The sequence below is a fragment of the Dipodomys spectabilis genome, unplaced genomic scaffold (assembly GCF_019054845.1).
Source record: "Dipodomys spectabilis isolate Male_0828 unplaced genomic scaffold, ASM1905484v1 ptg000106l, whole genome shotgun sequence".
Lineage (NCBI taxonomy): Eukaryota > Metazoa > Chordata > Mammalia > Rodentia > Heteromyidae > Dipodomys > Dipodomys spectabilis.
Window position 1 is genome coordinate 128775 of NW_024870783.1, and position 17824 is coordinate 146598.

The window sequence follows — 17824 nt, forward strand, 5'->3', positions numbered from 1 at the left end:
CCTTCCTGACATTGCTGATAAACTTTCCATCTTCGGTTCATCATTAACCACAAGGGATGGTGTTTAACCCAAGCTTGAGCTACCTCAACCAAGTAGGATGTGTCTCCTCCTGAAGGGTTCTCAGGATCCCCTTGAGTAACAAGGATCCTGGACAAGTCCCCAAATTGTTGGGAATACTCCCATAGTGTACCCCAATATCCAAAGAAAGACCATCGACTTGAAAGAACTTTGCATGGCAAAATTTAGTTCTGTCAAAGGGCCTATTACTGACAGGAAGCCAAGTAAGCAAGCACTCTGAGTAGGAATCTGCCCAGGTTTTACCCTTAATGAGTTACTCCTTGTCTTGATCAGAAGTTGTGTTCACAGTCTTGCCCAATTGTCTATTTTGAAGCTCAGTGGCTATTTTCAAAGGGGTTAACAGTTTCAGAGCAACCAACTAAACCAGGACAACCAGGCCAGAAATTTTTAGAAAAATCTTACTCAGCTTGTGCTCTATGAGTTAATCTATGCCTTAATTCCCTAGAACGAGTCTAGTAACAGGATATACTTTAGTTAAAATAGCTTTTTGTAAGATGATGGCCACTCTTGGTTGCTTTACTTCAAGCAATCACTTTGAGAGAAAAAGATTCTAACTCCTACAGAGTCCATTCTCAGACAGAATTTATTGTCAGCAGCTCCCTCTTTGGAATGGAGGCTTTTGAGCTTCGAGGTGAAAACAGCTTATTCACATATTGCCTTGGTTCCCTTAGGCAAATTCACCTCAGCAGGTGGTTATGAAACCAACAGCTGTGTGTGGCTGCTTCATATAAAGAACCTGCCTTGATCTTCTGCTCCTATAGCTACTAGAAAGAGGAGGCATGTAGCTGTGGACTTAAGCACACATATTGAGCAAAGAGCACAGAGTGGGCTGCAGCATTTTCAGAGCTATAGATGAATCAGTCAGATCCTAGCTGCTTGGCTGACCACAGGGCACACTCTTGATGCCACATTTCTGAGGCAGAGCATTTCCAAGCTGCCAAGACACTATGGTAGGAAGAGGCCTGAAGGAGAATTCTTGGTGAGAAGGAAAAGGTAAAAGTTTGGATTTAGGTTTTAGAAAATGCAAGCCACTTTCTGAATTGCTTGAGGCAGCTAGCAGATCAACATGTTTTCTAGCCCTCTAATGAAGAGTATGAGAACACTTCCCACATCTTACAGTCAACCCTGCCTGCCTGGGAGTCTTCTATTCCCTCTTAAGGGAGTAAAGCAGTTTTTAAGAAGTCCTACACGGTGCTCATTACATTCTTCTGGGTTTAAAAAAATGGTAACACATTCTTGTTGAAACAATGTAGCACTAGATTCTTGTTTGAAGGATTTCACTTGTGGCTCTGCTACTTACAAGGCTTAATCTTAGTCAAAATAACTTGTCCGAGCCTAAATTTTTATTCTGTATAATGGAGAGCCTTATAGCATTGATGAACTTTGTGAATAGTTTACTACATGCTACAGAGGGGTATTTTTTTTCTTTGACCTCTCACCTTTTATCTATCTATAAGGTTGGTCTTCATTATTGTACTTCTATAACCCCATTTTATATAGAAAAACTGTAGCTTCAAGAAAAATTTAATACCCAGTAGTGTATAGAGAATTTTTACCCACATTGAATCTCCAAAGGGATGAGTGGAGATTCTGACTCAGACAAGCCCCATGAATAAGATAGGATAAAGAAAGTAATGAAGGCAAAGCAAGAGATGTTGTCATTAATCCTTTCCTGTAAAGCAAAGGAGAGGTAGAGTGTGGTAGCCAACCAGTGAAAGAGAGCAGAGTGGATCTAGGTATTGAAAGCAGTTTTATTTTTAAGAGCCAGCTTTAATTTAAATACACAGGTGTTATATAGATTGTCTTTGGTTTAAAAAATTAATAAAAATTATTCAGCAAATTGCTGAGAGATTCTATTAGTTTAAATTCTTAATTCTTGGACTGAGTAATTCACAAAATTAAGATCTTCGAGGTTCCTTGAGTATGAGACCATTTGGAGAAATCAAGAGTCAGCGGATCTGATCTATCTGGTAAGAAAGCATATCCTCTGGCTTTAGATCAACTTCTATCTCAGAACAAGAGGAAGAAAATAAACAACATTCTACAGAACTTAACAGCTTAAAGATACTGGATTGCTGCATTATTTTTTCATTGTTAGGTTCATACACGAAAATAAAAGCTGAGAATTCCTGGGCCCTTTGCTAGCCTAGAACTGGGTGCTTGTTGTTTTTGTTTTTTCCTAGTTCTTTAGAGATTCTAGTGAGAAGAATTGAGAAAATGCAGACATTAGCCTGGTTAGGATTCATCTTCAACCACAGAGCCTCATTAATGAATTTTACACTGCCCACTTCCAATCAGAGACCCGGCACACCGCACCTGGAGAACAAGGGCTGAGGTCCTGGGTCGGCCTGAAGCGCCCGCGGGCGCCCCTGCGCCAGAGCTTGGAGCGCCTGGTGGGAGCCATGGCCCTGCTGCCATGAGTCCGCACCCTGCCCCAGTGACCGCCATCTGCGCCCCGCGTGCCTGGCTCCGTGCGCTGCACCCGTCCGCTAGCAGCCCATTCATTTAGCGGCCTGCCGCTCTCCTCAGATGTGTCCAAGGCAGAGGGGATTGTTCCGGAACAATGCAATGCTGAAACTTGCGTTCCCACACCTAAGGTTTGTGGGCGCCATGCAAAAGGCATCCGCCAGGAAGGGAGGACGCGGGTCACCGGCCCAGGCGTCGGGGGAGCCCTTTCTGGCCACCCTTCCACCGGCCCGCGCGGTGGGTCGGCTACGGGCGAGGCTGGGACCCCGCCACCGCTGCCCGGCATCCCACCGCGTGCAGGGTGCCCAGCCAGGCATGGGGTGCCCAGCCCCGCGCCAGGTCGCCGAGGAGGGGCGTCTGGCCTGGCGCCTGCGACCCGCCCTGCCTTCCCTCTGGCCACTGCCTGCCGGACCGGCCCCTCCGGTGTGGCCTGGGCGGCCCATGGACACTGCCACCATGGCCCAGCCCCCTGCACGCCCTCCCCAAGGCCTGAAGGCCAAAGCTTCCCTCCCCCCAACATCTTCAGAATGGCACTATTGTCTATGTCTTGGGTTTGTTTTCTTTAAGAATTTTTCTGCTCTCTAATTCTTTTTTTAAAAAGTTTTTTCTTGTGAAAATACCTTACAGAGGGGTTAAATGACATGAGCATTGTTGTCTCCTCCTTTGTTTTTCCCCTACCATCTCTGCCTTCCCATCTCCAAGACTACACTCCCCCACCCCCATCCCACCTCCCCACACTTCACCCCCATCTCCCCATTTCACCTCCCCATTTCACCCCCACCTTCCCATTTCACCCCCACCTCCCCATTTCACCCCCACCTCCCCATTTCACCCCCCCTTCAAAAGTTGTAAAGTTTGTTTTTCAAATTAGCATCTTGTACATCTCATCTCACTGTAACCCTATTTAAACAATTTCTCTTTTTCCCTTCCTCTCCCCAAATTATACCAACATCAAATACAGTGAAAACAGGGGTTATACCCTGGGGGAAGGACAAAGCAAAAAAAAAATCACCTTATAAATACATTAGGAAAAAAGTTTTTTTTTTTTTTTTTTTATTTTATTTGAGAACATACTGTACAGAGGGGTTACAATTACATGGGCAGGATAATGCATACATTTCTTACCAAGCATTGCAGCCTCCTCCTTTGTTTACCCTTCACCTCCCTTCCCAGCCTCCCCCCTCCCCCCCCACCCAGTCATACCCCCCCTCCCCCCCACACACACCGACATTGTAGAGCTGGTTTTGACATGACATTTTGTACTTCTCATTGTTGCAACAGGTCCACCTGAATCCTTAAACGACTTGTTTAAAGCAGTTTTTTTGTTGGTTTTTTATTTTTTTCATCCCTTCCCATTTCCCCCTTAAAGCATGTTCTTTTGATTTTTTTGCATCCCTTCCCATCTCCCCACTAAAGCAGCTTTTCTTCAAAGCAAAGAGAGCAGTGAAAGAGACCCCTCAGCAAAAGGAAAAGCCAAAAGCTGATCCGAAGAAGCCGACATCCCTGAGGTATATGTAGAGCCCTTTGACTCTGCCCCTTAGGGCTTGTTCCTGGATTGATTGGTCAAGGGGAGGGCTTGAGCTGCATGGCATCTCGTGATTGGTTTCCCAGTCTCGGGGCATGAGTAGGAAGTTTCCTTATTAGATGCCACATCTCAGAGCACAAGTGGGGAAAACACTTTTGATTAGATGGTAGGTAGAGGGACACTCCCCAGACCATAGTCAGAAACAGCGCATGCATTAGCACCTGAAGTCTGATGGGAACAAGGTGTGTATTTTTTGCTGAGTCATTCATCCCCGCCATGTTTGAGCCAATTCCAACCATCACCTGTTATCCATAACTACCCAGCTGAAGTGGTTTAACTCCCTCTGAGTGGCACATCTACACTTGTTACTCACAGTGCGCTGGTCTCCCATGAAAGACTATGCTGACAGAGAGATTGAATGTCTGAATCGCTGTTTTGAAGCAGCAAAGCCCTCTGACTTAAACTTGCACACTTACCTTGAATGCCACTTGACTTCTACTTACAGAAGGCAGATTCAGTTCTGTTTTGAGCCAGCATGGTAAAATCTAGGGCAGAGAAATAACTGGACTGTATTTCTAAAGTCAGGTGGAGGAGGAGCCACCATTTCCGAGTGCTTGTATTGTCTTCATAGTCCTGCATTTTGATGTGGGAAGTAATTTCTCCTGAAGGTACATTCTGAGCTGAATTCAGGCCGAAGATCGTATTTGTGCATCTGTAAACATATACTTAGGAATCTAAACTGCAGATGAGGCAAGTTCTTAGTAGCAGAACAGTATGTTCAATATATAACTGGTAATGTTATTTTGGTGAACAAATGAAAGAAAAATCATAAAAGGACTGATAACTGACTTGTTGAGTGATGACCCTTTGTACAACTACTTAAAAGATAATATGTATGTATATATGTATGTATATATATATATATATATATATATATATATATATATAAGCAATACTATGTATTTTCTGTGAGTGCATATCCACAGTGTAGGTATCTTAAGGAAAGGAGAACTCAAATGGATTATAACAATGCAACTAGTAATGGTTTAGTCTCTTATCTGTTGAAACCCCAGAGGAAGACAGTAAAGGTATGAAGATTCCAAGAAGATGGAGGCATACCCCAACGTTAGGATGTAGCCCTCACTGTCTTGGCTCAAGGTGATGGCTAAAATGCCAGTAATCACTTCCAAGTTCCAGGAAGTGAGGTGAAGGAACAGAAAGAAGGAAATAAAGAAATACAGAACATGTGCAGACTGTCCTTTAAGACAATATTCTAGAAGCTATTAGGTAACATTTTTCTCTGTACTGTTATCTAAATATTATCACTATTGGGAAATGTTATCACTATTTTACTTAGCCTGGAGTTTGGTTAAAAGGACAGGTGTGTCTATTGATTCAGAAAGGAAGGGTGGATATTAGAGTAGGCAAGTGAGATGTTTTGCTATGTATATCAAGGGCTATCGACCTCACATGTAATGTTTTACTGTTTTGTAAGCAGAATAGATCCTGCATTTTGTGTACAACTAGAAAGTACTTTTAAGCTTAAGAAAAAGAGGAAACATATCTCAGATGCTACATATGTTATTATATTTTTAAAATGTGTATGATAGCACCCAAATTATAGCAAATTGACAATGTATTTTGTACAAAAGGGGTGATATCCCTGAGCCTTCTCTCATTACATTAAAAAACAGCTTCACACACTTAAGTGAGATATAGTTTTGAACCCAGGTTTATTGCTTACTGGCAATTTAAATTGTTTTCCCAACCTGTGGTTGGTTTTTTCTCTTTTTTTCAGTAATTGTGGTCAAATGCAAACAACTCAAAATTTATCATCTTTTTTACACTTTGTATTAGCATTACCTAGTTATATAAGTGGATTTCATTTTGATATATCCACATAGGAATACAATGTACCCTCATTATATCTACCCCTTCATCATTCTCCTTCTTCTCCTCTCCCAGGTTTTCTAATTATTTTGAGAATACAGCATAGTAGTAGTAAGTATATTTACAATATTGTACAAGTTCAATGTCCACACTCTTTTCATCCTCCAAGATTAAAATTCTATATTCATTAAAATAATTTTCCACTCTCCTCTGCTTCAAGGTCTCCATCAAGATGATTTTGCTTCTTGTCTCTATCAATTTGACTGTTCTATTAACTGAGATAAGTAGAATTATGCAATATTTGATATTTTTATGACTGGCTTTGAGGAGCCTGAGGCCTGAGTGACTCCATCTTGAGCTAGCTGTCATCTTCTGAAGTATGAGTTATGTAGCTCGACCATGAGCCTGGCCTGGGAATGAACAGAAGAAGCAATTCTTGGGCACTAGGAGCATAAACAATCCTTGAGAAAATCTCAGGCAGGCAGGTGCTGGAAGGCATGGTGAACCACCCCTCCCCCCCCCCTAGTCAGGCCACAGGTGGTGTTTGTTTAAGAAAGGAACCCTGCAGTTTAGCTGGAATCTCCTTGAGACTCCTGTGGTGCAAGCCAACCAGTTTAAAGTACTTCAGCCCTCTGATATAACCAACAACCTGTTTCTGCTTTGTGGTGTGCCAATCATACTATAGAATTGTATTATGATTTTCCTGCCATGTGTAATAATTTGTTGTAAGATGTTATGATGTGTACAAAGTCCCTGCTTTCCCTAAAAAAGTGTATAAAAAGTACTATAACTCTGGGCTGGGGTCTTTTAGCATCACCAGTTACTTGGTATGCAGAGGACCAAGCTCCAGATTGCAATAAAGACTCCTTTGCTTTTACATTGGTGAAGGTCTCTGATGGTCTTTTAGGTAAGAATTTCCAAATTTGGTTTTACAGCTTATTTCACTTAGCAGTGTCCCTAAGATTCATCCATAATATAGCATCTGTCACAACATAATTCTTTTTAAAGTTGAAGTAATATACCACTGTATGTATAAACCACAGTCAGTTTATCTATTCATTTGTTGATGGCCATTTGAATTGCCTCCATGTTTTAGTATTGTATAAAATGAATGTGAGTGTTCAAAGATTTCTTCAAGATCTTGCTTTTAGATCTTTAGAGTATAAGCCCAGAAGTGGAGTCATTGTATCATAGGACAATTCTCTTTTCTTTCTTTCTTTCTTTTTTGTCATGGGCTTGAACTCAGGGCCACATCACTGTCTCTGAACTTTTCCACAAGGCTAGTGTTCAACTACTTTAAACCACAGGTCCACTTCCTGTTTTCTACCCAATCTAGCTTTGAACCTAGATCCTTGGATTTCAGCTTCCTGTCCTGAATGGTTAGGAATATGGGCATGAATAATCCTGTTTTTAATTGGTTGAAAAGATGCCATACTGTTTCCCATAGAAAGGTTCCAATTTTACCACACTTTTGTCAGTATTGTTACTTTGTTTTTTGTAGTTATCATAATTCATCTGAAGTGGTCATATTCTTCATTGTTTTGCTTACACTTTCCTGGTGATTAGTGATGTTAAACACCTTCTTCATGTGCTTGTTAACACTTTAATTTTCTTCTCTGGAGAAACATCTGAGTTCTTTGCACATTGTAAAATCAGGTTGTTTGTTGTTGTTAGGATGATGTTCTTTGTATATTCTTGATGTGAACCACTCATCAAATATATGCTTGCAATGACTTTATCCCATTCTTTGTTGCTTCTTTGGACACTGATGATTGCATTCTTTGGTACATCCTGTTTTGTGTTTTCCTACAGTGACTGACCCTTCTCTGATGTCAGTTTCCAGTATGTCTTCTGGTCCTGTAACTATGAACCATCATATTGATTTGTACTCCTGTTTTTGTAACAGTGAACTAAAGCTATATAATAATGCTCTGGTTGCCTATTGGCTTCCATTTTTGGATCTCTTTCCCTCAGCTTTTAGTAAAAAGCTTTGGGGTATATTTACAACTTATTAGGTCCTAAAAACCCTGTAGAAAGTTGCAGCCATTAAATTTAGTTAGTTCTGATGGAAATATGTGACTTCCAATGTCTAAAATAGGGCAAATAAGTCATACAGATTTTTTTTTTAATTGCCAGTCATAGGGCCTGAACTCTGGGCCTGGGCGCTGTTCCTCAGCTCTTCAGCTCAAGGCTAGTGCTCTACCATATGAGCTACAGTGCCACTTCTGGCCTTTTCTGGGTATGTGGCACTGAGGAATCGAACCCAGGGTCTCATGCATGCAAGGCAAGCACTCTACCACTGAGCTGCCTTCCAATGCTTGATAGGATATGTACTCATTACCTTGCTCGTGTAACTGTAACTCCTCTGTACAGTATTTTTACAATTAAAAATATATTTAAAAAAAAAGATGAAAATTGAGAGCTTCGTAAAGTAGAAGCACACCAAAACTCTGGGTATATATTTTTCTTCATATGAGTATTTAGAATTGTATGAAGCTAGAAATTTAACCTACATGCAAGTTAATAACATTTTCATGGATGCTAGATGATTTGTGATACTCTTGGGTCAGAGACAAAAGGGACTTAATTTTTACAGCAATAGTGAAAGTTAGTGATGTGTGTGTGTGTCTATTTATATATTTGAAGTAAATCTCCCAGCCCTCAGTGCTAGTGAGTGAGGTAAAGATAGCCAGGTAAAACATATACAAACAATAGATTCTGAGTTTGAGCAACTGCGATCTATATAATGAGCAATAGGCATGCCTGAACTTTACTCTGGAGGATGACAATAGCTTAGATATAGCTTGTAAAAATATCTTTGTAAATATACTATAGAATAAAGAGCAGCTAGTGTTCACTTGGAGATATGCTAATACTTGAGACTGCTGTGGAATTGTTCTTTGTCTTTTGTTTCTTGAAAGTTCCTAGCTACCTAGACCAATACATATTTATCCTAATAAATACATAGCTCTCCTTAAAAATGAGGCATGACAATTTGTTGAGATTATTCTTTTCCTAGCCCTAAGCCTTAAGATGAAATAGGGACTTCAATCCAATCTAGAGTACAAATTCAACAAAAGAAATAGATGGAGTTCATATTTTACACATCTAGACACTTTTAGAGCCATTTTTTAATGCAGGCATGGAAGAAATTAAGGAAAAAATGGGACCACAAATATATTATATGAAGGTATTCTATGTATTTTAACAGTAATAAAGGATTACATTTCTGTTTTTTAGTGTGTGAATATTTACAGAGTACAGAAAACCAAAGTTTATTCCAGAGAGTATCATGGAATACAATGTAGCAAATTTTCTATATATTGCTTGTATATTTATAGAATTCCTCTGTCTGATGAATTTTGATAAACAGAGCACCTGTTTTACACTTTGAAATACATTTTTCTACCTACAGCATTCTAGACACTTTGCTGTCTACTAAATATAGAAAAGATTCATGCACAACCTTCACCTTCAAGGAGCAGTTCTCAGTATCCCAAGTAGCTTGTGTTTATCCCCACCCCTTTCCTCCCAGCTGTCAATCTAGGTGAGTGATGACTGAATTCTATAAGACAGAAAAACTCAGATAATTCACAGACATGCAGTTAGTATCCAATGGACCCTTCTTCACTTGGATTATTTATATATATATATATATATATATATATGTATATATATATATATATGTATACATACATATATATTTTTTTTGGTTGATCGATGGGCTTGAACTCTGGTCTTGGGAACTGTCACTGCACTCTTCAGCTCAAGGCAAGCACTCTACCGCTTGAGTCACAGTGCTACTTATAGTTTTCTAGTGGTTTATTGGAAATAAGAGTCTCATTGACATTCCTGCCTGGGGTGGCTTTGAACCATGATCCTCAGATCTCAGCCTCCTGACTAACTAAGATTACAGGTGTTAGACACCTGCGCCCGGCTTGGATTATATTTTATCACTATTTTTGGAGAACTTCAGCTTCCTTATTTGGAAACTGAGTTGTCGAGCTCACAGTGAGTACATGAATCTCATTATTTAGAATTTCATTTAACTTAACTGAAATTGGAAGAATTAATTTCTCAGACACTATTCACATTTGAGATTCAGTAGCTGCATGTAGCCAGTGGCTAGTCTGTTAGACAATACATATATAGAATATTTCCATTATCACAGATTTTCTGTTAGAACTGTTTTTGAGTTTTAACACCACGGTTAGACATTTCTGCCATGCATATATGCATATACATATTTTCCTACAACTTTGGGGTCATATATTTGTTTGATTATTCATTTGTTTATTGCCAAAATTGGAGCTTGAATTCAGGGCCTGCGCATTGTTCTCAGCTTTTTTTTTTCTTCTCAAGGCTAGCCACAGCTCCACTTCTGGCATTTTGAAGGTTAAATGGATTTTCCTGTGGGGCTGGCTTTGAACCATGATCCTCAAATCTCACCCTTTTGAGTAGGTAGGACTACAGGTGTGAGTGTACTTTATAACTTGACTTTTCATCGCATTATATCATGCATATATTTCCTATCTAATAACATCCTAAGAAATTGCACTGTTCTAAGAACATCATTTATAATGATTACATGGGAGTCCAGTGCTTATAAATACCATAGTTTATTGAACTGTGTCTACACTGAAAATCGTTGTTGTCTCCAAATTATTAAATGCATCATCAAAGTTGTTTTGAATTTTTCATTCTAGTATTTATTTTTTATAAATAGATAAGTATCTGCTAGTTTTTAGAAAGAACCAAATACAAAGTTTCTTCTTACATAATAATCCATCTTAACTTGGCTCATCTAAAAAAGTAAGTTACTCCTCCCTGTGAAGATATTCTTTTCCCAGCATGCAGTTCCAGTTTTGTACAATTTTATACATTTTACCCACTATAATGCCTTTTTCTAAAATCCCTCTTGCTATCACCCAGTTTTTGTAAAAAACTTTTTGAAGTTATTTCATTAATAGGAAGGCATAATTAACTAATACCAACTTAATGTAATCATTTCCATGGGTATTTGCATTTTAGCCTGGATCAAAACTTGATTCTAACAAGATTATACTTTAATGGAAGAATCAGAGCATCAATCAGGAGGTTGAGAGTACCCTCATGAACAAGTTTTATTATGCATTGTGTATTTTTGTTTTAAGATATGAAGGCTAAAGATTACCAGCTCATATAACCCTGGTTCCAGTGCCCTGCATCTTGTACATACATTTTTTTTTAATTTGGGGAGGGGCAGGGAAATAAAATTGCTGAAACAAGGATTCCAGTTGACCCACTGTAACAATGGAATGTACAAGACACTAAGATGAAAACGAACTTCACAACTTTGGGAGTAGGGGGAAGGAGGAGTTGGGGAAGTAGGGAGGGAAGGGACTGTAGAGGGAAAACAAAGGAGGGGGGTAACAATGCTCAATAGGAAATGTACTCATTACCTTACACATGTACCTGTAACAACTCTATACAATATCTTTAAAATAAATAATATATTTTTAAAAAGTTTACCAGCTCATACTTCCACAATGAACTTGCTATACACCTTAAATACTTCATATGGTCAAAATAGGAAACCAAAAAGAAAGCAACTTTCTATGTAGATTGTCATTTGATAAAAAACCAAGATGCCAAATGCTGTGCCCAGCGCACAGAAACCCAGAGTACAGTCATTAACCTCTAGAATGCTGAGTTGTCTTCTTTGGCTGGAAATCTATTAATTTTATTATAGACATTATGCAGAAATGTCCTGAAACAATATTCGTGGAGAATAAACAGTTCTACAAAATCAGGAAAATTTTATCAAGTCAAAAAGAGGAAAACAAGACAAGAAAAATTCTATTCCTGGTTATATAAAAATAGGATTGAACAAAAGTCTACCAATAGTCTGAAGAAGAGAACAATTATTTAAGTGAGTTGTTATTATAAATGTAATAATAGAGTGATATGCATGGTAAAATAAAACCTGATGATGAGCCATGAACTCTGTCTTGGGAGGTCAGGAAAATCCTTCTTGCACAGTGTCTTGATACATGGGAAGGGAGAAAAAAGTTTATGAAGTTTAGTAGTCTCCAAATAGTATGACCAAGGAATGCAAAGTATCAGGAACAGGGTAGCAATAAATCAAATTGGAGAGATGGAAATGGCCATGTAGCTTAGTGTTGTTGCACTTGCTTAATATGCACAAGGCCCTGGGTTCAATCCCCAGCACTAAACAGGAAGGAAGAAAGAGACAAAGAAAGATTTGTGAAGTGGACCTAGAACCATCATAGAAGTTTTATTCTCTACCCCGGATTTCATACTGTTAATTGCATATTATTACTGCATGGGAGACTTAAAAGTACAGTTGCCCAAGTCTCAGCCATTTGTATTTGAGTGGGTACAGATGTATCAACTTCAGCTGATATGATTGGGGGCAGCCAGGATTGAGATATCATGGTAGCGCATATGAGTTAGAACATGAAAAAAAAGTTCGTGAGCCTTTTATTTCTGCAAAAAAATAAATGCACATGGTATGTCAGCCTAATATGGATATAGTTTAGTCTGCATTTAAATGTACAAATATACCAATTTTGCAAACTTGGGTAAATTACCTATCTCTCTTTAAGACTTAGTTTCCTATTTTGGACTTGGGAGCCAATGAGACTATAGTGAGAGAGTGTTAATAAAGTGTTTTCTTGCTATACATTTTAAAATGTATTATAACTATCTTATTTGACTTGTTTATATAGTGTAAATTTGTACCAGGTGCTGAAGAGCAAAGCAGACAAGGATCAACTGTCCTGTCTTAGGTCTCTTGGATACGTGATGTCATTCCTTACATTCCAAAATTTTTGAAGTCAGAGTTGGACAAGAAGGCAGTTTTAAAACTTTTCCCTATGGAGCCTTAACATTTTTCAATATCACAGGGACTCTGGAAAGATGGAAAAATAAAATATAGAGAAAACAAAACAGTGCTTTTCAGCTGGCTTACTGTTTATCCTTTTGACCTATGATGACAAATTACCATACACTTTATTGGTTATAAACACTAAAATTATTTCTACATTCTGGATCCTGGAGGTCCAAGATTGCAATGCCAGCATAGTCAGTATTTTTTTTTTTCTGAGTAATGCTCTGTATTCAAGATCAGGAGTGAAATCTATTTGGTTTTGTTTATTTAAATCCCATTCATGAAAGCTTGCCACCATGACTTAATTACCATCCACATACACACAAAGGCCCACTTCTATAACATAACATTTGAGATAGGATTTCAACAAGTGAAACTGGATGAAGGGTGTAAATATATGCATTGTACTTATACTTTCATTTCCCCTCCCCCCCCATAAGATTGTGGATCTAAGAACAGTATGATCCAGACATTGAATGATCTTAAAGCTGACCTCTGGGCCACTCTATGATTTTGGAGTATTATATTGATCTGGCTTATTCAATTCTCTGTCTTCACTACAAGATTATTTGAAGAATACATAAGATAATTACACTGAGTAGTTATCTAGAGAATTATTTCATATTATTTACTTTTAATTTTTTGGTAGGTACTTGGGTTTGAATTCAGAGCCTTGCATTTGCGAGGCAGTCACCTTACCCCTTGAATCATGCCACATCCAGCATGCTTTGGTTGTTTTTGAGATAGAGTCTTGCATTTGTTTATTCCCAGGCTACCTGGATAGTGAACTTCCTACTTGGATGTCCAACACAGGTAGGATGACCAGCCACACATAGGCACACCCAGGTTTTATTGATTGGAATGGAGATCTCTTGTATGTTTTCCAGCTTGACCTTAAACTCCCACTATCCACAGGTCCATTTTCAGAGTAGCTAGGATTATAGGTATAAACCACCTCATTTGGTTTCTATTATTTATGTTTATGAAAAGTTTGAAAGCTATGAGAAAATCCCCTAGAGTTTACTAACCATATCCAGATTCTAGGTGATATACTCATGTTTATTGTGTTACAAACTGTGTTTTTCGTTCTGTTTTATATAGAGATATTTCACATCAAGAATAAAAATATTATTACTAATGCCAATTCAAACAGCTGTGACTATCTAATTTCTATGTGTGAATTTATGTTTTCTGGAAAAACATCCTCAGTACATCGGCCAAAAATCTGATAGTCCTAACAAGCAAATATTTGCTTCCAGTATGATCAGCAGATTGCAAATAGGGGTTCCATGCCTGTAGAGGAGACAGGTCAAAGGGGAATTCCTTGCTTGTGACCCTAAAATAATTCTGTCCTGTTCAAAATAGCAGAAAGGTAAAAATTTGTCAAAATTATTAAATGGGAACTTTCTCTTTTTTTTCCTTTTTTTTTGGGGGGGGGAGGGTCCGGTCGTGGGGCCTGAACTCTGGGCTTGGGTGCTGTCCCTCAGCTCTTCAGCTCAAGGCTACTGCTCTACCACTTGAGCCACAGCTCCACTTCCGGCTTTTTTCTTTTTGTTTATGTGGTGCTGAGGAATTGAACCCAGGGCCTCATTCATGCAAGGCAAGCGCTCTATCATTGAGCCACTTTCCCAGCCCTTGTATAGAATCTTGTATATACATTTTTCTAATTTGGGGAGGGGAAAGGGAATAACAAAATGCTGAAACAAGGACACAGGATGACCCATTGCAACGATGATACCCACAAGATTCTATATTGGAAATTAACTTTACTCCTTTGAGGGGGAGGTGAACCAGGTAGGGAAGGGAAGGAATAGTGGGAGAACAACAAAGAGGGAATAACAATGCTTGACAAGAAATGTACTCATTACCTTACTCATGTAAGTGTAACCCTTTGGACAGCATCTTTGCAATGAAGCAAAATAAAAACTTATTTAACAAAAAATAAAAAAAAAATAGAATCCTGTTTTTAAAACATGTAATGGTAGAAGAATACCACTAGATGGAAGTGAAATCCCACAATATATATGAAAAGGCCTATCTAGCTTAGTAAACTATGGAAACCACAGAGTTAGTGTTTTATAATCAACAAAGAGTCTCCAGACTTGGGTATTTGACTAGGACCAGGGACACTCAGAAGGAGCAGTCAGCATGCTGAATTTTGGGGGAAAGTCTTCTGTTTTTGGAATTTAGAGACTTGAAGCGTGGCTTTGCCTCTATTTCTTGCCTCATTTATCAGCAAAGGACATCTTTCAAGGATTGATTCATGTCCCCTGAGATATGTGTCCTTGGAGAAGTCTGTAACAAGTGAGTGAGGTGATGTGAGGTCCCTGAGACTGTATCAAGTCCTGTAGTGCTAGTGTCTTGAGGAGATGTGGCACTGAATGGCTCTGTCTCTGTCTCTGTCACAGGCATCAAAGTCCTTGTGAGGAAATTACAAGAAAGTGAACAGTCAGGAAGAGAGTCTAAAACAGATGACACTCTAGACTTCCTGGCTTCCAGAACTTTGACTTTAAAACTATTCCATAAATTTGTCTACCAATGCAAGATATCTGTGTTCTCCATGGCAGTGCAGGGAAACTAAATCACCAAACCAGCTCTCCCTGAGCAGGATCAGACTTAGGAATTGGCATGTAGTTTGGACATGTAGTTGCAGACTTGCATCTCTTCTTCCTGCTGCTGCAACCATGGTGAGGAAGCAGGACTCAGGTTCCATTCTCAGTGAGCTTGAAATCAAGAATGTTGCCTAGCAGTTGAAGGTGTAAGCCTGCTTAGTTTTTGGATAAGAATCAGAAAAACATCAACTAAATTGGATGCATTACTGGTATTGTTTGTAAATGTACATGTATTTTTTTTCTTCTGTAAGGCACTGAGAAGAACTTATTTATCCTAACATACTTTTCTCTACATGGCCCTCAGCACAGACTTTATAATGCCTCTCCTGACTTGTAAATGACATATCTACATACTCTGCGGAGTCAGGGTTGTGCCATTTCTTTGGATTCACAAAGCAAAGAGAAATCTATGTATGTAAAAATAGGAACTATTCTTTATTTGAGGAAATAAATTTATAATTTCAGTTTTCCCCATTTAGTATGATGGTGACAATAGTTTTGCCACATATCTTTTATTGGGCTGAGGTAATTTTTTTCTATCCATAGTCACTTGAGAGATTTTTAACAATCGCTTTTCTCTAATCCATGGCAACATTTAAACTTATTATCTTTATTTTCTGGTGCTTCTCTGTATGCAACTTGCCAAGAGCAATGACCACTACTGAGCCTCTACAACTACACACACCTGAGAAGAGCAGACCATCACCTGGTATGCAGTTGAGGGCAAATGGCCAGCAGGACTGATCAGCAACTTCACAATGTTCCAATCCTGAGAATGAAACCCTTCCATGCCCGGTTGTGTATCATGGGACTATGGTTCCTGAAGCTATACTTTGTCCTGTTTTGAGAGGAATTAATTCAAATCCTGGTGTTCTACAAGGCTTATGTATCTACAAGTGGCCAGTGCAGGTAGCTCATGCCTGAAAATCTACCTACACAGAAGGCTGAGATCCGCTGATCCCAGTTCAAAGGCAGCCCAGGAAAGGAAAGTGCAAGAGACTCTTTCCTACAGTTAACCAAAAAAAGGGCAGAAATGGAGATGTGACTCAGTGCTTACCTTGAGTACTAAAGCTCAGGGCCAAAGATCAGACCCTGAGTCAAAGTCCAAAGACAAACACACACAAACACACACAAAGTATAACAATGCACAAAAATTTAGTCATATATGAGTCTTCTTATGGTTGCACATTCTTAGTTGGGGGGTGGGGGAAATCAAAGCATAAGATTTCAGTATTTCTTTTGAGCTGTATCATTTGTAAGTCATATACAGGATTGAAGTTACAACCTATTGGGAATTTACCTGTGTTAGTTATCTCCCCTTCCTTATAACTGGCATTTAAGTTTGGAACTTTCTTCCAGTAATGGTATCTCAAAGATTTTGCTCATTCTTTTTGCATAAGCAAGCACCAAAAGAATAAAAGAAATAATTTACAAATAACATATTTATATGATGATTTCTTTGTTGCTTTGTATGTCCCTCCCCCACGGTATAACCCATGGTTTCACTGTATTTGATGTTGGTATAATTTGGGGAGGGAAAGGGAAAAAACAAATCATTTAAATAAGGATACAAGTGGACCCATTTCAACAATGAGAAGTACAAGTTGTTATGTAGAAAACAAACTTTACAAGTTTGGTGGGGCGGAGGGAGGAGGATGGGGTGGTGGGACTGGAGGGGGGAGGATGGGAAGGGATGGGAAGGGAAACAAAGGAGGAGGCTACAATGCTTGATAAGAAATGTACTCATTATATTGCCCATGTAATTGTAATCCCTCTGTACAGTATTTTCACAATAAAAAAAAAGAGAGGAAAAAAATAAATTGTTTAAATAGGGATATAGTTGGACACATTGCAATAATGAGATGTACAAAACATTATGTCGAAAAATGAAGTTTACAACTTTGGTGCTGGGTTTTTGGGGGTAGGGAGGACAGGGAAAGGAGGGGAGAGATGGGAAAGAATGGGAAGGGAAAACAAAGGAGGAGGCAACAATGCTTGATAAGAAATGTATGGTATTTTCCCAATAATAAAGTTATTAAAAATAATATATACCACATATATGGTATATATGTGCACATCAGAGGGAAACCAGGAGGAGGACAGAGAGACAGAGGCGAACAGGGGACAACATAAAACAATAGGACCTATCAGCTGCACGGGACATTGATCATAACAAACTAAGCAACTCAATGGAAGCAATGGAGGGAATGAGCAGGAAAGAGGGAACAGCTGACACTAAGCAAAAGGAAAGAAATGTACATATCACCCCATGCGTAAGAAATAATTGTATTGTCAAAGCCCATAGAATTCACAAACTTTATAAGCCACAATAAAGATAATTTGCCCCCACGAAGGTTAGAA